This window comes from Micromys minutus (genome assembly GCF_963924665.1).
Source record: "Micromys minutus genome assembly, chromosome: X".
Taxonomy (NCBI): Eukaryota; Metazoa; Chordata; class Mammalia; order Rodentia; family Muridae; genus Micromys; species Micromys minutus.
Genome location: NC_137970.1, coordinates 36,052,546 through 36,076,592, shown reverse-complemented (window position 1 = coordinate 36,076,592; position 24,047 = coordinate 36,052,546). Strand labels below are relative to the sequence as shown.

Genomic DNA, 24,047 nt, shown 5'->3' with positions numbered 1-24,047 from the left:
GTGGGGAATTATTTTTGCCCTTTAACACAACACCTTAAATTTTATACGTGCAGATGTGTATTTAGGTAGTCCTATGGTTATTTTTCGCACTGAAACAATAATGTGCTACACACATATTACCAAACACATTTGTCATTTGATATTTATTGGGAAATTTTCTCTGGATGGTTATTATAATGATCACTATTATGGACATCCATGTATAAGTAAATAAATTTCCATTTTTGTTTTTTGTATACAGATGAGTGCAATAGATTTTATTCAAAACTGTTAATAATGTCTTACTTGCAGAACTGAATAATCCCTTACTCAGGCCACAAATATCATTACTACACTGTTTGAAGCTGTGATCATTTTAAATTCTAAATGTTATGTATGGTTTTCAGTTACACTTTGCAGTTTGCTAGTAAATGAAAAAAAAAAAACTTTCATTTGACATTCATTTAATTACTAAGTAGTTTTTTTGTTTTTATGATGCCCATCCTGAGTATTAATCAACAGCTACAACAAACACACATGATCAGTGTTCAAAGAAATAGCTCAGTCAGTCAGGCACTATGACACCCACCTGTTGAACTTAATTGCAATCCCAGGAATGCACATAAAATATGAGATTGGTTAAGCGCTCCTCATCCTAAAGTTGATATGATGGAAGACAATGACAAGTGAATCCCCAAAGCTTACTGGCTGTTCACCCAAGTGATCTGTTTTCATTTCAATATTGTAGTTTCATTACAATAAAATATCTTGTCTCAAAGTAGTCAAAGCCAGATGATATAAACACCAGATTCTGTCCTCTGGTGTCCATGCACACATGTTAAACATACTCAAAAACATGAATATATGTACACACACACACACACACACACACACACACACACACACAGAGCTTGCTTTGGGCTTGTACATATTTGTTAATAAATATTTAAATTATATCTTAATTTATGTTAATGTTTACCAGATTTTAATTCATTATCTTCATTAAGCCATGTTTTCCTAACTTGTTTGCTAACATTTCTGTGGCTTTTAGAGTATATTTAAAATATTATCCCTTATGTGACATTTACTCAGACACAAATCCATTGTTTATCACCATACCCTTTACAATAAGAACATTCTTCTTCATCCAACTCTAGCAAGGTCTTTAAACACCCATAGTCCATATTATTATATGGAGTAAATAATGATGCCCAGCCAGTAAGCTTCTGGGATTCAGTTTTCTCCCTCTTTCCTCACATTATCTATAGTATTACAAAAGCTCAACCAATCTAACTTTTCATGTGAGTTCTGGAGATTGCAACTGAGTTCATTCATTAAGGGGGTTTCATAGTGCCATGTTGTCTGAGCCCTAATAATATAAAGTTGCTTTCTGTTTTAACACTAGATTATGAGAATCTATACCAATAATCTTTTCATGTAGTATATATTGCCAGTGCAAGAAGCTAATACTTTGTGGATGAATAAAAAATGATGTCTTCTCATATAAACATTGACCAATTATAGATAGCATCAAAATGTATTACTCTTGAAATCAGACTGTAATAGAGTAAGTTATACCTAAATTTGAATCAAAATTCTGTAGATGATTTGATGGGAAAAAGCAGACGACTGCTTCTGTATGTTTCCTGTTTTGTTTTGTTTTTTTTTTTTTTTTTTTTTTTTTCAATTACAAAAATCAATGCACTGGATTTTATTAAAATGCTTTTTTTTTTTTACTCATTGAAAGACACCGTTTAGAACAGAGCTTCATGTTTTTATTGAATATATTTTCTTTACTTACTTTTCAAATGTTATCCCCTTTCCTGTTTTTCCCTCTGGCATTCCTCTATTCAATCCCCCTAGACTTGCCTCTATGAGAGTGTTCCTCCACACACCAACACCCTCCTATCTCTCTGCCCTGGATTTCTTCTACATCAGAGTATTGAACCTTCACAGGGCCAAGAGCCTCTCCCGTCATTGATGTCAGATAAGGCCATCTTCTGATACATATGTTGCTGAAACCATAGGTCCTTCCATGTGAACTCTTTGGTTATGGTTTGGTCTTTGTCAGCTTTGATGTGTCTGGTTGGTTGATATTGTTATTCTTCCTATGGGGCTACTAACCCCTTCAGCTCCTCCAGTACTTTTTCTAAATACTCTATTGGGGACACAATTCTCAGTCCAAGGGTTAATTGAGAGTATCTGACTGTGTTTCTCAGGCTGTGGTAGAGCCTATCAGGAGACAGCTATATCAGGCACCTATTAGCATGTACTTCTTGGCATCCACAATATTGTCTGGGTTTGGTGGCATTATATGGTTTATATCCCCGCAGTCTCTAGATAGCCGTTTCTTCAGTTTCTGCTCCAAACTTTGCTTTGTATTTTCTTTTTTAAATATTTTGTTCTCATTTTTTGAGAAGGACTGAAGCATCTCCCTCTTTGGTCTTCCATCTTCTTGAGCTTCATGTGGTCTATGGATTATGTCATGGGGAATTTGTGTTTTTGAGCTAATATCCCCTTATAAGTGAGTGTATATCATATGTGTTCTTTTGTGCTTGGGTTACCTTAATCAGGATGATATTTTCTAGTTCCATCCATTTGCCTAAGAATTCCATAAAGTCATTGAATTTAATGCCTGAATACTAATACTCCATTGTGTAAATGTACCACATTTTTTGTATCCATTTCTCTGTTGGAAGACATCTGTGTTCTTTACAGCTTCTGGCTATTTTAAACAAGGCTACTATGAACAGAGTGGAACATATGTCTCTGTTATACGTTGGAACATCTTCAGGGTATATGCCCAGGAGTGGTATAGCTGGGTCCTCAGTTAGAACTATGTCCAATTTTCTGAGGACATAACTCTAACCCTAACCCTAACCATCTTTAAATCCCACCAACAATGGACAAGTCTGTTTTTAATAATACATAGTGCATAAGATTAAAGAGAATTGTTGAAAGATGCCAAATTATATATTACCTTTCACTTTTTATTTGTAAAAGTTATTCCAAATAATTGCTTATTTCATGTGAACTGCTATATTGTACCATTGAAATGGGCAATTTGGCATTGGGGAATTCATGTGTAGGTCAGAGTGAAAGCAACAGAAGAAGTCATGTCTTCCAAAGTATCTGAGTCCATTGGAAATTTTCCCTGGAATTAGCACCTGCAGGAAGTGTCGTGAACTCTGTTTTATACAATGTGGATGCTGGGCACAGAGCTGCCATCCTTGGCTGATTCCGTAGATTAGAAGATATTGTGCCAAGGGAAGAGACTTATTTTTCCATCCCTTGGGTACAGAAACCAATTATCTTTGACTGTAGCTTTCAACCACAGAATGTTCCAGTCTTCACTGGTAGCAAAAGGACTTATAGCACATCAGCATCACACTGTGCATCCTCTTTCTGCCTGTGCTCAGACAGATTCTTCATATCTATACCTGCATTGGCAAATACTATGATGAACAGGTGCTTCTTTCTATCACCACAGAGGTCCTCAAGTCGGTGGTGGCTTGCTTTGATACTGGAGGATTGGTTGCCCAGCCAGAGCTGGGCTTCAGGCAGGTGAGCAATGACCTCACAGAATGAGCAGCAGCATTTGGGCTCATCCTGGATGATGTGTCTCTGACCTATCTGACCTTCAGTAAGGATTCTAGAGAGACAGTAGAAGCCAAACATGTGACTCAGCAGGAAGAGGAGAGAGCCAGATTTCTGGCTGAAAAGGCTGAGCAGCAGAAGAAGGCAGCCATTATCTCAGTTGAGGGTGACTCCAGGGCAGCTGAGCTGATTGCCATTTTTCTGACCACAGCAGGTGATGGCCTGATTGATCTGCAGAAGGTGGAAGCTGCTAGGACATTGCATACCAGCTCTTCTTCTCTCAGAACTTCACTTATTGGCTAGTGGGTCAGTCTGCGCTTCTCTAGCTTCCCTAGTGAGGTCTTCCCTGATTTATCATTTCAGGCCAACTAGTGCACTTCCCCGATCATTCTGAATGACCCCTTCCTTCCCTCTCATGCCGGAAATCACTGAAAATGTAATGATTGCTTTAAAGTGAAGGGAATTAAAGTGAAATCACTTCAAAAAAGAAAGAAAAGGGCAAATAGCCAATTTCCATTTTAAAATGAAATAATAAGATAAAAAAATTAGACGAAGCACACATGTTCTCATCCAAAGGTTATAAACACTTAAAAGCATATTCATCTAGAAAAAAATTCACTAGAAGCTTTCTGAACTAAATTTGCAATTTTGTCTTTAACAAGAGAAAATTAAAGCATATATAAAAATCATAAAAAGGCTCCACAGTTACACCTGATTTTCTTGTGGTTTTGGTAAAGAGGAAAAGTACACGATATTATTGCTAACTCTATTATTGTTAGTTTGATACACATGAGATCAGGTGATATATAATGCTTCTACAACTATATAATAACCAGAAATCACAAAAGTAAGCTTCTTGTGTAGCAAATTCTTATATGCAGTAATCATCAAAAAGTCTTTATTTTCTAATTTATTCCACTAAATAATGTATATTAAATGTGATTATTGTTGCAGTATTAAACTTAATCAAATATTCGTGAAGTTACTAACACGTAGAAACTTGATATTTAGGTGAGTTATTATTCTTTTTAAAATACATTTTAATTCTAAGTAATACATATTTTAGAATTTATAAACAACTGATATATGGTTTATATAAAATTATGTGAGGTGGAGGTAAATGAATGTAGATGCCAAAATAAATTCTTAATAGTTTGGTAAGAGCTAATTTTCTTCCTATATTTAACCTTTGAGCCATGAACACATAATATATTCCATTTGCATGGTTATTTTTTAGTTTATTTCCTGAAATTGAAAAGTAGATGCATAAATGTTCATTTTTAGTCTTTAATATATTTCTGTATGAGTTAACTTCTAAAATAGAAGATTAAATACTTTTTAGATTTTACTTGGGGTGATATTAGTAAAATTGGCAATTTGAGACAAAAAGATCAAATTGAAACATTTTGAATTTTACATTTCTGTCTTCAGAGACTGAATATAAATTTCAAGCTTGGTTGCTTAGGAATAAAGAGCTTTAGCAAATATATAGTTTGAGCATAATAATAATAATTATATAGAGGTCTAGAAACAATCCTACTGAATAAAAATTAAAACTGTTGAGGAGAAAGGGAAAGTTAGGAGAAGGCCAATGACACAGTGAATGCTAATTCAAAATACTAATGAGAATCAGTCTCAGAGACTGCTTTTAACTGAGTGATTCACTTTTATAACGACTTGACCTTAACATCATATATTTCTCTCCTTTCCTGGTATTTGTTTGCTATTCAATTCTAACATGTTAAATAATGTGTTGGTTTTTAGTTTAGTTTTGAAAGAAGTCTTTGAGTCTGTTTTGAAATGAACGGTTTCAAGCTAGTGGTCTCTCTTTTTATGTTTTAAGGACAAAAAGTTCTGATATGTTTCCTAAGTTATCACATTTTTGCATTTTTTAAAAAAATTGTATCGTTAGGTCTTTACACTTAATGGAAGCAATAATGTGTTACTTATTCACATAACACAAACATTATGTTAAGCTTGTTTGGGAAGCTGAAGCAGAACTTTTTAGATATACAAATCAAGTTATTTATTTGCGTTTTATAAGTGTTACTACTCATTTTATATAATAGTTCAGCAAAATTAAGTCAATTCTACTTCAGATCAAGAAGTTGTTAACCATTCTTAAAAGCTATCCCCAAAAGCCTATTGCAATTTGAGTTTTTTAAGGAGATACTTTGCTTATATTTTATTTTTATATTTGCCTTAAAAGTGAGTCAACAAGAAGTTAAAATCTCACACATAGATGGAAACGGACTGCTATTGTAGACCAGTTAAGATTTCAATAAAGCAATGAACATTTACATGTCCTTATAATTTTTATCATTCAACTTCTAAGCTATTCTGATGTATAAACAGGCTCTTTTTTAGTGCCATCAAAACAAGAGCATAATACACAATGTTAGTTTCTGAATCTAACTACAAATGACTTCTGCTACCCATCTTATTCACTGACAGAAGATAATAAGGACAAATTAGCAAGAAAATGCTGTTGTATTTTTATGAGGATCATCTATGAGTTGATTGTTCATTAGATCAATACAGTTCCCATTTGACACAAGTAACTTAACTTCTTCAGCCTTTCCGAGGCTAGAGTTCTCAATTTATTGTCTTTCCTTTAAATATTTCTCTTCTGTTATATTAGTTTTGGTGGTTGGAAATAATACACATTGATTGCTCCTTATATATTGAATGAAAAATCTATTATTTTAGCTAGCTATGCAGCATGGGCGATGTTATGAAAATTCTCTAAAATGAAATAACTTTTTATTTACAACAAATATAGAAAGGACTGACATATACAATGTGCAAGTAGTCCCTCTATACCCACATGTGTGCCTATTTGTCAATATATTTGACTATACAGTGATCATGTCTAAATACAGTAAGTAGAAAATTTTAGGCACTTAATAAATATTAGGTATTGGGAGAATGTTGGAGAGGTGTACATGGTGTAAATGCTATAGTTATTCATGTATTAATTATCAAAATATTTTGAGAATAAGGGTTTAAAAAACATTAATATTTCTTCTTCAACATCATGTTGCTCATGTCTATGGAGGCTGTGCATTGCTTGATTTTGATGGTGATATTTCACAAAATATGTAATGTGAATGACATAAATAGTAATGTATCCTGTGGCCTGCAAAACTAAATATAATGACTATCTTAAATTCTTTATGACAAATATTATATTTGAAAATGAAGGATTTTAATTTATCGATAGAAAGGAGCTACCAATGATTAAAGGAATGTTTTCATCATATATTCTTTTCTACTTAATTTTATTTTTCACAGTATAATTGTTACCCTCCTCCTGGTCTGCCTTCTGAGAATTTCTCATCACATTCCTTCTTCTTCCTGTCTCCAAAAAGATACCCCTATTCCCCAACCCCCAGCCAGCACCCTTCACTCCCTGGGGCCTCAAGTGGTTAGATGCATCTTCTCCTACTGAGGCCAAATCCAGCAGTCCTCTCTTGTAGCTGTTGGGGACCTCTGTCCAGCTCCTATATGCTGCCTGCTTGCTATAAGTTCGAGCATATTTTGGGTATATGTTCAGGAATCGAATAGTTGGGTTTTCAGGTAATACTATGTTCAATTTTCTGAGTAACATTCAGAGTGATGTCCAGAACAGTTGTACTAGCTTGCAAACCCACCAACAATGGAGGAGTGTTCGTCTTTTACTACATTTTTGACAGCATTTGCTGTCACTTGAGTTTTGAGTTTTAATCTTAGACATTCCTTTTCTTTATTTTTTTCTTTTTTTTTTAAACGACTATTTTACAAAACAAAGATAAATGTACAGATTTTAAACATTTTTTGCTTAAAATTATACATTTTTGTCAGTACTGTTTTTCAGATATTAAAATAATTTTTACATAAAACTCGGTGAATATAACTTTTAGTCAGTACTTGATTTTTTCAAGGGCTTGACAGTATGCATTGAAAACCTAGTAGATACAATGAGCGTAAAGTACATGCAAAACAAAACGCAACATGGAAATAGTCAAAGTCTTCTTATTTTGTAAATATATATATATATGTGTAAATATATATATATATATTGTTTTCTTTATTTCTTGGACTTCATACAGTCTGTGAGTTGTTTCTGAGGGAATGCAAGCCTCTGGGGTTAGCATCCCAATATCAGTGACTGCATATTATGTCTATTCTTTTGTGACTGGGTTATCTCACTCAGGATGATATTCTCTAGATGCAGCCATTTTCTTAAGAATTAGGTTAAGTCATTTTTTCTGGTGGCTGAGTAGTATTGAATTGTGTAAATGTACCACAATTTTTGTATCCATTTATCTTCTGAAGGACATCTGGGTTCTTTCCAGCTTCTGGCTATTATAAATAGAGCTGCTATGAACATTGTGGTGCATATATCTTTGTTGTGTATTAAAGTGTCTCTGGGGTATATGCCCAGAAGTGGAATAGCTGGGTCTTCAGGTAATACTATATCCAATTTTCTGAAGTATCACCAGACTGATTTCTAGAGTGGTTGTATTAGTTTGCAACCCCACCAACAGTGGAGAAGTGTTCCTCTTTCTCCGAAGCCTCGCCAGCATCTGCTGTCATCTGAGTTTTGGATCTTGGCCAATCTGACTGGTGTGAGGTGGACTCTCAGGGTTGTTTTGATTTGCATTTCCCTGATGGCTAAGGATGTCAAGCACTTCCTCAGACGTTTCTCGGCCATTCGGTGTTCCTCAACTGAGAACGTTTTTTTAAGTTCTGTACCCCATTTTTTAATAGGGTTATTTGATTTTCTGGTGTCTAGCTTTTTGAGTTCCATGTATACCTTGGATATTAAGCCTCTATCTGATGTGGTTTTGGTAAAGATCTTTTCCCATTCTGTTGGTTGCCTTTTTGTTTTCTTGACAATTTCCTTAGTCTTACAGAATCTTTGCAATCTCTTTTAAGTCCCATTTGTTAATCTTTGACCTTAGAGCTTGAGCCATTGGTGTTTTGTTCAGGAAATTTTCTCCTGTGCCTATGTGTTCTAAGGTTTTCCCTACTTCCTCATCTAATAATTTCAGTGTATCAGGTTTAATGTGGAGATCTTTGATCCACTTACACTTGAGCTTTGTACAAGGAGATAAGAAAGGTTCTATTTTCATTCTTTTGCATGCTGAGTGCCAGTTGGACCAGCACCATTTGTTGAATAGGCTGTCCTTTTTCCATTGAATGTTTACGGCTCCTTTGTCAAAAATCAGGTAACCATATACATGAGGGTTCATTTCTGGATCTTCTATTCTTTTCCATTGATCCACATTCCTATTTCTGTACCAGTACCATGCAGTTTTCAACACAATTGCCTTGTAATATAGCTTGAGGTAGGGAATAGTGGTTCCCGGAGATGTTTTTTTGTCATTGAAAATGGATTTTGCTATTCTAGGTCTTTGGTTATTCCATATGAAATTGCACATTGATCTTTCTAATTCCTTAAAGAACTGGTTTGGAATTTTGATGGGGATTGCATTGAATCTGTAGATTGCTTTTGGTAGGATGGCCATTTTTAAGATGTGATTTTTCCAATCCATGAGCTTGGGAGATCTTTCCTTTTTCTGAGATCCTCCTCAATTTCTTTCTTTAGAGGTTTGAAGTTCTTGTCATACAGGTACTTCACTTGCTTAGTTAGAGTCACACCAAGGTATTTCATAGTTTTTGTAATGATTGTGAAGGGTACCTATTCCCTAATTTCTTTCTCCACATGTTTGTCCATTGAGTATAGGAAGGCTACTGATTTGTTCGAGTTAATTTTGTATCCAGCCACTTTGCTGAACATGTTTATCAGCTGTAGGAGTTCTCTGGTGGAATTTTTGGGGTCACTCAAGTACACTATCATGTCATTGGCAAAGAGTGATGTTTTTATCTCTTCCTTTCTTATTTGTATCCCCTTGATCTCCTTTTGCTGTCTAATTGCTCCAGCCAGGACTTCCAGTACTATGTTGAATAGGTAGGGGGAGAGTGGGCAGCCTTGTCGAGTCCCTGATTTTAGTGGGATTGCTTCAAGTTTCTCGCCATTAAGTTTGATGTTGGCTGTTGGCTTGCTGTATATTGCTTTTATTATGTTTAGGTATGGACCTTGGATTCCTGTTCTTTCCAGGACTTTTAACATGAAGAGGTGTTGGATTTTGTCGAATGCTTTCTCAGCGTCTAGTGAGATGACCATGTGATTTTGATCTTTGAGTTTGTTTATATGGTGGATTACATTGATGGATTTCCTTATATTAAACCACCCCTGCATCCCAGGGATGAAGCCTACTTGGTCATGATGAATGATCGTTTTAATGTGTTCTTGGATTCGGTTTGCAAGGATATTGTTGAGTATTTTTGCATCAATGTTCATAAGTGAGATTGGTCTAAAGTTCTCTTTCCTTGTAGGGATTTTGTGTGGTTTAGGTAAGAGGGTTATTGTAGCCTCAAAAAATGAGTTAGGTAGTATTCCATCTGATTCTATCTTTAGGAATAGTTTAGAAAGTATTGGTGTTATATCCCCAATAAATGTCTGGTAAAATTCTGCACTGAACCTGTCTGGACCTGGGCTTTTTTTGGTTGGGAGATTTTGATGACTTCTTCTATTTCTTTAGGTGTTATAGGGTTATTTAGATGGTTTACTTGGTCCTGGTTTAACTTTGGGACCTTGTATCTGTCTAGGAAAACGTCCATTTCCTCCAGATTTTGCAATTTTGTGGAGTATAAGTTTTTGTAGTAGGATCTGATGATTTCTTGAATTTCCTCTGTTTCAGTTGTTATGTCCCCACTTTCATTTCTGATTTTGTTAATTTGTATACTCTCTCTTTGCTCTCTAGTTAGTCTTGCTAGGGGTTTATCATTCTTGTTGATTTTCTCAAAGAACCAACTCTTGGTTTTGTTGATTTTTTCAATGGTTCTTTTTGATTCTATTTGGTCTATTTCTGCCCTAATTTTGATTATTTCTTGCACTCTACTCTTTTTGGGTATATCTGCTTCCTTCTGTTCTAGGGCTTTTAGCTGTGCTGTCAGGTTGCTGATGTAAGCTCTCTTCAGTTTCTTTTTGGAATTACTTAGGGCTATGAGTTTTCCTCTCAGAAATGCTTTCATTGCATCCCATAGGTTTGGGTATGTTGTGTTTTCGTTTTAGTTGAATTCTAGAAAATCCTTAATTCCTTTTTTTATTTCTTTTTTGACCCTGCTATCATTTAACAGAGCGTTGTTTAGTTTCCATGTGTATGTGGGCTTTTTGTTGTCTTTGTTGTTCTTAAAGACCAGCCATAGACCATGGTGATCTGAGAGGATTCATGGGAGTATTTCAATCTTTTTTATCGATTGAGGCTCGCTCTGTGTCCAACTATGTGGTCAATTTTCGAGAAGGTGCCATAGGGTGGTGAGAAGAAGGTGTATTCTTTTACTTTAGGATAATATGTTATGTATATATCTATTAATTCTAGTTGATTCAAATTCTCTGCTAGTTTTGCAGTATCCTTGTTCAGTTTCTGTTTCCATTATCTGTCCATTGGTGAGAGTGGGGTATTAAAGTCTCCCACTGTTATTGTGTGGGGTAAAATGTATTTTTTGAGCTTTAGTAGGATTTCTTTTATGAATGTGGGTTCTTTTTTATTTGGAGCATATATGTTAAGAATTGAGAGTTTCTCCTGACAGATTTCCCCGGTAATGAGTAAAAAAGTGTCCTTCATTATCTTTTTTGATAACTTTTGGTTGGAAATTTACTTTATTCGATATTAGAATAGCCACTCCATCTTGCTTCTTGGAGCTGTTTGCTTAGAAGTTTTTTCCCACCCTTTAACTCTGAGATAGTGTCTGTCCTTGTCTCTGAGATGAGTTTCCTGTATGCAGCAAAAGGCTGGATTTTGTTTATGTATCCATTCTGATAGCCTATGTCTCTTTATTGGGGAGTTGAGTCCATTTATGTTAATAGATATCAAGGAATTTTTTTTCTGTTTCCTGCCATTATTGCTTTTGTGGGTTGAGTTGTGTCTGTGTCTTTTTCTCCTTTTGCTTTCTTGTTTAGGAGTTTTCTTGTTTTTACTAGGCTGTATTTTCCCTCATTGTATTGGGTTCTCCAACTATAATTCGTTGTAGTGCTGCGTTTGTGGTCAGATATTGTGTAAATTTTGATTTGTCTTGAAATATCTTTGTCTCTCCATCGATGGTGATTGAAAGTTTTGCTGGGTATAGCAGCTTGGGCTGGCACTTGTGCTCTCTTAAGGAGTGCATGATATCTGTCCAGGCTCTTCTAGCTTTGATAGTCTCTGTTGAGAAATCGGGTGTGATTCTGATTGGTCTGCCTTTATAAGTTACCTGACCTTTTTCCCTTACTGCTTTTAGTATTCTTTCTTTTCTTTGGGCACTTGATGTTTTTACTATTATGTGTCCGGAGGTATTTCTTTTCTGGTCCAACCTATTTGGAGTTCTGAAGGCTTCTTTTATGCTGGTGGTCATCTCATTCTTGAGGGTAGGGAAGTTCACTTGTACAATTTTGTTGAAGATATTTACTGTGCCTATTAGTTGATACTCTTTTCCCTCTTCCATTCCTATTATCCTTAGGTTCGATCTTCTCATTGTGTCCTGGATTTCCTGGACATTTTGGGTTAGGATCTTTTTTGTTTTTTGCATCTTCTCTGGCTGTTTTGTCTATGTTTAGAATGTTGTCTTCTGCCCCCGAGATTCTCTCTTCCATCTCTTGTAATCTATTGGAAATGCTTGCTTCTGTGATTTCTGATTTCTTATTTAGGTGTTCTACCTCTAGGGTTATCTCTTTTTGTGTTTTCTTTATTGTGTCATTTTCCGTTTTAAATTCCCTCTTCCATTCCTTCATCTCTTTGATTCTGTTTTCCTCTAGTTCTTTGAGTTCTTTGAGTGTTTTTCTTGCTTCCTCTTTAAAGGCTTCTGAATCTTTTTGCTTTTCCTCCTGTTCTTGTTTAAGTATCTCTATCAGCATCTTGAGGTATGATTTCAGGTCTGTTTCTTCCTTTTCTGGAGTGTTTGGAATTCCGATGTTTGCTGTTATGGGAGAGCTGGGATCTGGTGTTGCCAGATTGTCTTGGTTTCATTGGGATATACTCTTTCGCTTTCCTCTTGCCATTTTGTTGTCAGTGATATGTTCTTGCCTTTCCCTTGTATCTATCTGGTCTGTGTCCCTGGATTTCCACTTGTCCAGGTGGCAGATGGGTTGAGCCCTGTTCTATGCCTCAGAGTCACCGGGTGGGAACAGAAGTTCCAAAATTCTGTTCCTGGTCGCTGTATCAGACAGGGCGGGGCAGGTCAAGGCAGTGGGTGCAGTTTCCGTGTGTACTCTGCAGAGATCCCTCTGCTCCCCAGCAGCCTAGGTCTCCCACTCACCAGTTTTTCAGCCTCTACGAGCCGCCGTTCCGGGTGGCAGGTTGGCCAGGCTCCGCTCTGTGTCCTGAAGTCACCAGTTGCTCAGCCTCCTCTTTATTTTTTTCTTGATTTTTCTTTTCTTTTCTTTTCTTTCTTTCTTTCTTTCTTTCTTTCTTTCTTTTTTTTTTTTTTTAGTATATTCAGAGTTGTTGAGAGGTGGAACCTCAAGGTTGTTTGATTTGAATTTCCTTGATGACTAAGAATGTTGAACCTTTTTTTTTTTTTTTTTTACTGGTTGAATAAAATGAAATATAATGCCATTTGCACATAATGTGATAAATGAAGGTAATAATATGAATTTTATCAGGTTATTTGAGAATAAAATACAAGTTATTTACATTACTCAGGACAGGTTGGATGTCTGAACATATCTCTTCTTAAATGACAGAGCACAGGGTATACCCAATTACATTTCATAAGGTTCCTAATTACATATAAGCATTCCCATGAAGAAATTTTTCTTTACAGAATGAAGAGAAAAAATATGAGAGAAAGGATATATTCTTCTTTGTTTATGTATTTTTTGTTTATTTACATTTCAAATGTAATCATCCTTCATGGTTAGATTCTCTTCTGCAAATCTCCTATTTTCTCCCCCGTCCCCCTGTTTCTATGAGGGTACCCTCCCACCCACCTACACACTCAAACCTCAGCACCCTAGCATTCCCCCTATGCTGGGTCATTGAGGCTTCACAAGACAAATGGGCTCACTTCCCATGGATACCAGATAAGACTGTCCTCTGCTACTTGTACAGCTGTAGCCATGGGCCCCTCCATATGTACTTTTCTGTTGGGGGTTTAGTCCCTGGGAGATTTGGGGTTTCTGGTAGGTTGATATTGTTGTTCTTCCTATGGGGTTGCAATCCTTCAACACCTTTTTCCTTCCTCTAACTCCTCCATTGGTGTCCCTGTGCTCTGTGTGATGGTTGGCTGTGCGAATTTGCATTTTTATTGGTCAGGCTATGGCAGAGATGCTCATGGGACAGCTATACCAGGATCCTTTCAGCAAGTGCTTCATTTCATCGGCAATTTTGTCTGGGTTTGGTGTATGCAGATGGGATGAATCTCTAGGTGGGGCAGTCTCTGGATGGTGTCTCCTTCTTTCTCTGCTCTAATCTTTGTCCCTGTATTTCCTTTTGACAGAAGCAATTCTGAGTTAATATTTTTGAGATGGGTGAGTAGCTCCATCCTTCAACTGGTGGTTGTGCCAATCAGTTGCACATGGTCTCTATAGGTTCTCTATGCTTTGTTGGGTATTTTGTCTGATATCATCCTGTTATGTCTGGGGAACCTCTTGCTTCCCCGGCATCTGAGACTTTCTATTGGTTACCCCTAGTTAGGAGATATAATCTTGAACATTAAATGTGTTTGAACATTAATTGTAACAAAGATTTTAAATGAAGCTCTTTAATCAGCTGCAAACCATTAAAGATAAGCTTTGAAGGTAGTGACATTAACAGAGCTATCAGTTTTAACATACCTTATTGTGGAGCATAGAATTATTGTAAAGTACTAGTGACAGGATATAGATGAATCATTCATGAAATTCTTCAAGATACTAAAATTACAAAACAGGAGGAATAGGTATTATTAAGAAATCCTACCAAATTGTACACATAGAAGTGAAACCAGAAGCCATACAAAGTTGACTTCTTCTGTAATGTCATTCTAACCCAGGACAGTCCAAATGAGAATGAAAGAAAAATGGCAGGGAAAGAAAAGAAGACATATATACAAACATACTAGAATACACAACAGACATCAAATTTAACTAATAAATATAATAAATAAAACAAAATTAATATAACTGAAAATATATTTAAAGTTAATTCCTAATGAGTAAAAAAAAGACTAACTTTGTTTTGTAAATCATATATATATATACATATGTATGTATGTATATATATATATATATACATATATATACATATAGATATATATTTATTTATATTTTTATGTTTTCAATTTAATTTGGAGACTTTCAATAATTTATAAATTTTTACTTCCTTTATAAAACTGCTATTAGCTTGAATTCCAAAAATAGTTATACTTAATAAATATCAAAATTTTGGCATTTGTTTTAAATTAAGCAGAATGTTTCATGCATTTTTGTTAAGAATTCATTTTTATACTTATAGTTGTTCTGAATCATAAGGAGGATCAAGGAATTAATTGAAGTCTTTGACTAGAATTTTATTTAGTATTTTTGACATGAAATTGATTTATTTCCATATCTTGCAATTGATTAACATTTACACTAGTTTATTAAAACAAGTTAAGAGTTATGTGTAATTTCTGAAAATTGTTCAAGTGTCTGCTGGTAAAATTGCAAAAATGCCCAAGTCTTTGATTATTTCATCTTTTTCATTTCTATCTGTAACTCTGATGATATAATTAAAATGTTCATCTTTATCAAATTTCTCATAATTCATAAAAAGTCGTAGCTCTAGATAGCTATGATGAAGAGTAAAGAATGCCTACATGAATCTATACGCAAAATACAACATAAAATTTTGTTTCAAATAAGTTAGACAGGCTTTACTTTGAAAGTACAGTTGGAAAAATACCATAATTTGGAAATGAAAAAGCAAGATCTCTTTCATAGTACACAATATACTTAATTTCAGGTGAGTTAAATATGTAACAACAACAAATATATGAACAATCTGAAGAAAACTTTTTGTGAATTTTTATGTGTCAATGTAGAACAATTAATTGGTTTTTTAACTTTTGTATAGGAAATATATGCTATATGAAGAGTAATGCACAAAACCACGTCAAACTCATTAATAGAGGATTTAAATATTCAAATGAGTAACATTAAACCCATGCCATAGGATAAGTCTAATTTTCCTGTAAGTTATATGTCATGTTTAACTGATATTTTTGTTTGTTTTACAATTTGAATTAGAGCTTCTTTTTCTATCTTTGACTGCCTTCTGTAGAAATTCCCCCAGCTGCCAGTCCAAATTTTTCACCCAGACTCAGGAACTCTCATCACCTATCCAGCAGGGTATTCAGGCTGCCAAGTTGGCATCAAGTCTCTTATTAGCTTCAAGAAGACTTGAGACAGAAACTGTCAACACTTCTTCTTTGGTCTATGAGACTGTGAAGAATGATCACATTTTACTCAAAAGATTCTTGTCTAGTTATAGTTGAACAAAAACATGTTATACTAAAACATATTTTTTATTTTACAGTGTTCACATATATAAAATGCTCAATTACTTGTGTTAATTTCTGTGGCAAATTAGAGATTCTGCAGCAACTGAAGATGAGAAGGAAAAAAGTAGATTTTCCTGAATTAAAACCGTAGCAAATACACAGACAATAAATATTGCACAAGCAAAGCATTTACCACTATCTTTGTGGTAATTGTTAAGCAAATATAAATTAAAAATCATGATTTTTTCTTATTTAGGTAAAAGAGATATGAAAAACAATTTTGTACCAATTTTTGTTTTACACACCTTTATTTAAAGATATATATATATATATATTAAAAATATATGAAAACTACTTTAATATTATTAGCTGTTAGTAATATAAAATTACAAGAACTCCTTGAGTATCATATTATATGTCATTAAAGCAAGCTTGCTTTATAATGGTATTTTTTTATAAATTGAACAACTTTATTTTAAAAAACAAAGATAAATGTACAGATTTTAAGCATTTTTGCATTAAAGTATATGAATACATTTTTGTCAGTACTTAGTTTTTTTAAAGGTTTTATAGTTTGTACTAAAATCTTACTAGTTACAATGAGCATATAGTACTGGTAAAACAAGATGTAACCTGGAAATGGTCAAAGTTCATGGTGTGTAAAGATTAAGCATAATGGTTTTTTCATTTTCTTTTTCATTTTTTTGGCCTTTGTAATTTCTTAAACTTCATATAGTCTGTGAGTTGTTTCTGGGGCAGTCCTAGCCTCTGGGGTTAGCATCGAACTATCAGTGACTGAATATTATGTCTGTTCTTTTGTGACTGGGTTATCTCACTCAGGTTAATATTCTCTAGATGCATCCATTTTCTTAAGAATTTCATAAAGTCATTGTTTCTTATGGCTGAGTAGTACTCCACTGTGTAAATATACCACACTTTTTTTGTCCATTTATCTACTGAAGAACATCTGTTGTTTTTTTTTTTTTCCAGCTTCTGGCTATTATAAATAGGGCTGCTATGACCATTGTGGTGCATGTGTCTTTGTTGTATGTTGGAGATTCTCTGGGGTATATGCCCAGAAATGGAATGACTGGTCTTCAGGTAGTAGCATGTCCAATTTTCAGAGGAATAACCAGACTGCTTTCCAGATGTGGTGTTGGTATAGATGTTTTCTCAATCGGTTGGCTGCCATTTTGTTTTCTTAACAGTGTTCTTAGCCTTACAGAAACTTTGCATTCTCATTAAATCCCATTTGTCCATATTTGACCTTAGAGAACTAGTCATTATTTCAGGACATTTTCTCCTGTGCCTATGTGTTCTAAGCTTTTCACTAATTTCTCTTCTAATAAATTCAGTGTACCTGGTTTTATGTGGAGAACTTTGATCCATGTGAACTTGAGCTTTGTACAGGAGAAAAGAAAGCGTCTATTTTCATTCTTCTGCATGCTGAGTGCCAGTTGAAACAACACCGTTTGTTGAAGAGGCTATCCTTTTTTCATTCAGTGTTTATACCTCCATTGTCAAAAATCAAGTGACCATATATGTTTGGGCTCATTTCTGGATCTTCTATTCTAGTTTATTGATCCAGGTGCCTATCTCTGTACCAGTACCATGCAGTTTTTAACACAATTCCCTTGTGATATAGCTGAGGTCAGGGATAGTGATTCCCATAGATGTTTTCTTCTTGTTGAGAATGGACTTCGCTATGCTAGGTCTTTTGTTACTCCAGATGAAATTGCACATTGCTATTTCCTACTCTATGAATAATTGGGTTGGAATTTTGTTGGGGATTGCATTGAATGTGTAGATTGCTTTTGGTTAAGATGGCCACTTTTACAATGTTGATCCTTCCAATCCATGAGCATGGGAGATCTTTCCATTTTCTGAGATCTTCCTCGATTTCCTTCTTTAGAGATTTGAATTTCTGGTCATGCAGGTCCTTCACTTGCTTAGAGTCACACCAAGTTCTTTCATATTGTTTGTGACTATTGTGTAGGGTATCTTTTCCCTAATTTCTTTCTCCACATGTTTGTCCTTTGAGTAGAGGAAGGCTGCTAATTTTTTTGAGTTATTTTTTATATTCAGCCACTTTGCTGAACTTGTTTATCAGCTGTAGAAGTTCTCTGGTAGAATTTTTGGGGTCACTTAAGTACACTTTCATGTCATCTACAAACAGTGATGTTTTTACTTCTTCCTTTCCAATTTGTATCCCTTTGATTTCCTTTTGCTGTCTAATTTCTCTGGCCAGGACTTCCTTCCAGTACTATATTGAATAGGTAGAAGGAGAGTGGGCAGCCTTGTCTAGTCTCCGATTTTAGTGAGATTACTTCAAGTTTCCTACCTTTAAGTTTGATGTTGGCTATTGGTTTGCCAATGTCGTTATTTTCTTTGAGTTTGTTTATATGGTGGATTCTATTGATGGATTTTAGTATATTAATCCATCCCTGATTCCCAGGGATAAAACCTACTTGATCATGGTGAATGATCATTTTGATGTGTTCTTGGATTTGGTTTGCAGGGATTTGTTGAGTATTTTTGCATCAATGTTCATAAGTGAACTTGTTCTGAAGTTCTATTTCCTTGTAGGGTCTTTGTCTGGTTTAGGAAAGAGGGTTATTGTGAGTTAAGTAGTGTTTTATCTGACTCTATTTTGTGGAATAGCTTGGAAAATATTGGTATTAGGTCTTCAATAAATATCTGATAGAATTCTGCACTGAACCCATCTGGACCTGGGCTTTTTTTGGTTGGGAGGCTTTTGATGACTGCTTCTATTTCTTTAGGTATTATGCAATTATTTAGATGGTTTAACTGGTCCTAGTTTAACTTTAGTATCTGGGATCTGTCTAGGAATTCATCCATTTCCTCCAGATTTTCTAGATTTGTTGAATATAGGGTTTTGCAGCAGGATCTGATGATTTCTTGATTTTCCTCAGTTTCAGTTGTTAGGTCTCCACTTTCTTTTCTGATTTTGTTAATTTGGATACTCTCTCTTTGCCCTCTAGTTAGTCTGGCTAATGTTTTATCAATCTTGTTAATTTCCTCAAAGAACTAGCAAATGGTTTTGTTGATTCTTTCAATGGATCTTTTTGTTTCTATTTGGTTTGTTTCTGCCCTAATTTTGATTATTTCTTGCTGTCTACTCCTCTCAGGTGTATCTGCTTCCTTTTGTTCTAGAGCTTTCAACTGCGCTGTCAAGTTCCTAGTGTATGCTCTCTCCAGTTTCTTTTTGGAAGCACTCAGAGCTATGAGTTTTCCTCTCAGTACAGCTTTTATTGCATACCATAGGTTTGTGTATGTTGTGTTTTCATTTTCATTAAATTCTAGAAAATCCTTAATTTCTTTTTTTATTTCTTCTTGGACAATGCTATAGTTTAATAGAGCATTGTTTAGTTTCCATATGTATATGGGCTTTTTGTTGGTTTTCTTGTTATTAAAGTCCAGCCATATACCATGGTTATCTAATAGGATGCATGGGAATATTTCAATCTTATATCTCTTGAGGTCAATTTTGGAGAAGCTTTTGTGAAGTGCTGAGAACAAGGTGTATTCTTTTGTTTTAGTGTGATATATTCTGTAGATGTCCATTAGTTCCAATTGATTCATAACCTCAGCTAGTTTCACTGTGTCCTTGTTCAGTTTCTGTTTCCATGATCTGTCCATTGATGAGAGTTGGGTGTTGAGGTCTCCCACTATTATTTTATGGGGTGCAATGTATTTTTTGAGCTTTAGTAGGGTTTCTTTTAGGAATATGGGTGATCTTGTATTATATCCTATATGTTAAGAATTGAGAGTTTCTCATGACAAATTTTCCCCTGTAATGAGTAAAAAGTGTCCTTCCTTATCTTTTTTGATAACTTTTGTTTGAAAATCTACTTTATTTGATATTAGAATGGCTGCTCCAGCTTTTTTCTTGTGGATGTTTCCTTGGAAGGTTTTTTTTCCCCCAACCTTTTACTCTGAGGTAGTGTCTGTCTTTGTCTCTGAGATGAGTTTCCTGAATGCAACAAAATGCTGGATTCTGTTTATGTATCTAGGCTGATAGCCTATGTGTTTTTATTGGGGAATTGAGTCCATTTATGTTAACATATATTAAGGAATAGTGGTTGCTCTTTCCTGCTATTTCTGCTTTTAAACATACGGAATGTTTCATGAATTTGCTTGTCATCCTTGCGCAGGGTCCATGCTAATCTTCTCTCTATAATTCCAAATTTTGTATATGTTCTGCTGAAACGAGTAAAGACATATTTTTTTATTTTTAAATTTTGTTTATTTATATATTTTTACAATTAAGATTTTATTCCCCTCCCTGGACACCTCACTATTTCACATCCTATACCTCTTCCCTGCCCCCCACCAGTCTCCATGAGTATCCCCATCTCAGCAGACCTCTAAACTCCCTGGGGGCCTCGAGTCTCTTGAAGGTTTGGTACATTCTCTTTTACTGAACCCAGTCCTGGCAGTCCTCTGCTTTGTATGTGTTGGGGGCCTCATATCAGTTGGTGTATGCTGCCTAGTTGGTGGTGCAGTGTCTGAGAGATCCAAGTTAAGTGAGACTGTTAGTTCTCCTCCTGGGTGGCCCTCTTCCTCGGCTTCTTCCAGCTTTTCTGTAATTCAACCACAGGGTTCAGCAGTTTCTGTTCATTGATTGGGTGCAAATGTCTGCATCTGACTATTTCAGCTGCTTGTTGCATCATCTTATATACCACTCAAGAATATTGTCTTATTAACATGAAGACAGAGATTAATTTCCCTTAACCTACAATACAGGTGAAAATCAACTATTATTTTGAATATGTGCTATAGCATATAATTACAAAAGAAAAAAAATAAGGTTCAAGAATGTACTCAGTAAGGTGTGTGTGTATGTGTTTGTGCATGTGTGTGTGTGTGTGTGTGTGTCTGTGTGTAAAACAATAGTATCTAATGATAACAGTAGTTTGAAAGCAAGCAAGTATGGGGCATTTGGTACGATTTCAAGATAGTAGACTGAAAAGAAGAAGTGATCTACTAATTTTAAAAAAATAACAAAATACCTAGAAGAGCGAAATCCATCCTCAACAACAAGAAAACATCTGTGGTAATCACTATCCCTGATCTCAAGCTATATTACAAGGCAATTGTGCTGAAATCTGCATGGTACTGGTACATAAATAGGCACATGGATCAATGAAATAGAATAGAAGGTCCAGAAATGATCCCTCATGTATATGGTAACCTGATTTTTGACAAAGGAGCTATAAACCTTCAATGGAAAAAGGACAGCCTATTCAACAAATGGCACTGGTCCAACTGGCACTCAACATGCATAAGAATGAAAACAGACCCTTTCTTATCTCCTTGTACAAAGCTCAAGTGTAAGAGGATAAAAGATCTCCACATTAAACCAGATATACTGAAACTATTAGATGAGAAAGTAGGGAAAACCTTAGAACACATAGGCACAGGAGAAAATTTTCTGAACAAAACACCAATGGCTCAAGCTCTAAGGTCAAAGATTAACAAACAGGACTTAATGAGATTGCAAAGTTTCTGTAAGGCTAAGGGCATTGTCAAGGAAACAAAATGACACCCAACAGAATGGGAAAAGATCTTTCCCAACTCCACATCAGATAGAGGCCTAACATCCAAGATTTACAAAGAACCCAATAAGTTAGACTCCAGAGAATAAAACAACCCTATTAAAAAAATGGGGTACAGAGCTAAACAAAACATTCCCAATGGAGGAATATGGGATGGCTGAGAAACATCTAAGGTATTGCTTGATATCCTTAGACATGGGGAATGCAAATCAAAACACCCCTGAGATTCCACCTCACGCCAGTCAGATTGGCCAAGATCCAAAACTCAGATGACAGCAGATGTTGGCGAGGTTGTGGAGAAAGAGGAACACTTCTCCACTGTTGGTGGGGTTGTAAACTGATACAACCACTCTGGAAATCAGTCTGGCGATTCCTCCGAAAAATTGGACATAATACTACCTGAAGATCCAGCTATTCCACTTCTGGGCATATACCCCAGAGACACTCCAATATAAAACAAAGATACATGCACCACAATGTTCATAGCAGCTCTATTTATTTCCAGAAGCTGGAAAGAACCCAGATGTCCTTCAGTAGATGAATGGATAAAAAAAATGTGGTACATTTACATAGTGGAGTACTACTTAGCCATTGGAAACAATGACTTAACCAAATTCTTAAGAAAATGGATGCATCTAGAGAATATCATCCTGAGTGAGATAACCCAGTCACAAAAGAACAGACATAATATGCAGTCTCTGATAGTGGGATGCTAACCCCAGAGGCTTGAACTGCCCCAGAAACAACTCACAGACTGTGTGAAGTTCAAGAAGAAAACAAAACAAAACAGAAAAAAACAAAAAAGTCATTATCATTCCTTACACACCAAGAAAATGTTGACTAATTCCGGGTTACATCCTGTTTTACATGTACTTTTTGCTCATTGTAACTAGTAAGACCTTAATTCAGAGTATCAAACCTTAAAAAAAAAAGAAAGAAAAAAGGTAAAAAATTCAAATAAGGGAAATAATTAATTAAAAAATGAATATTGTCAAAATTGATATGTCCTTTCAATCAAAGTTGAGATTATTAAATTTCCAGCCTTTATAGTATAATAAAACAATTTATTTATTATTACTTTTGAGAAAGCATTTGTAATTCATACTTTCTTAGAGTTTCTACCAATAAAATCCTGAATTTTCTCATCTACTTCAGTGATATTGATCAAAGGATAGTATGTGTGTGACAGTGAATCAAATCTTATCATACAAAAATTCCAATTTTATTCAATTTATTACAAGTCTATCATGGTAAATGGCTCTGGGATCTCATCATGCTGAAAAATCACAAAGTCAATGCAGTTACATTTAAGCCCTTCTTGAAAGACGTAGAACCTTAAACTTTCACATTGTTTGTCCTGAGGCCTTTAGAAATATTCATAACATTCATCTTGTCCTACAAGTGTTTGAGCATGAAACTCCTGCACATTTTATCTTTAAATATTCACTGAGAATCTCATATTATATGGAATAGAATTTTAAAACTGCTACTGTGGAATATTTAATATGAGGTACAAAAATCTTTTTATTAGGTAACAGTGGCTGCTGCTCATATAAATAACAATAACACTTTAGTGACATTTTCTTGAATATCCAAAGTTAAATGAGTCTGTAAGCAATTTTCTGTTCTGCATCAGCTATACACTATGGTTTACAGTTGATATTTTATATATCAATACACAAAATATGTTCAGTTAAAGTATTTTCTTCTTGACATACAATGGGATTTTGCATTTGATATTTGGGTGACACTTCAAGAGACTAACATAGAGGTACAGGGCTGCAGTACCAGCTGCTTGTGGATAAGTTCAAGACAAGCACAAGTCCAAGGCTTCTCTGGCTCCAGGGTGAGTTGACAACTAGCCTGGGAATGTTAGAGAGACACTGTTTCAACATAGCAGCAACAACAACAACAATAATAATAAATTAAAATTAAAAATATGTAATGTTATCACTTTACAAAATTTATTGTGGGAAAAAAAATCAATCCATATCTAGTAATTTTTCTCTGATTAAATGAGTTCTAATTTCTTATGAGATTCTCTGACAGATATTTCCTTACTAAGAATGGATTTCTATCTGAATAAACTAGTGTTTCCATTGTCTCTGTGCTCCAAATGACTAAGGATTTACATTGTTACGATATAATGTTATTATGATTTCCACATTAGAAAATGCAAGCATTAACTGGAAGATAGTTTACCTTGAGGGCTTGTGAGCTAGAGAGCAGAATCTCTCAGGTTTCAGTATTCATAATTGAGTACATTCTTGAATTTTCCTGATGTTTCTTCACACATCTAAGCAAATACTTATAATTAGGAAGCATACATATATACAACGTCATTTT

The 24,047-nt window shown here is 35.0% G+C and overlaps 1 protein-coding gene and 1 pseudogene across 2 annotated transcripts in view; both read left to right on the top strand.

The window, feature by feature from the left end:
* The window catches only part of IL1RAPL1 (interleukin 1 receptor accessory protein like 1), a gene marked incomplete at both ends in the record, with an annotated part of 1,250,687 nt that overhangs the window by 224,018 nt on the left and 1,002,622 nt on the right, over positions 1–24,047 (top strand). The gene's annotated exons all lie outside the window — the stretch shown is intronic.
* Positions 3,096–3,902, top strand: LOC308415775 (prohibitin 1-like; annotated as a pseudogene). Its single transcript has one exon. The product of its transcript is annotated as a prohibitin 1-like (transcript).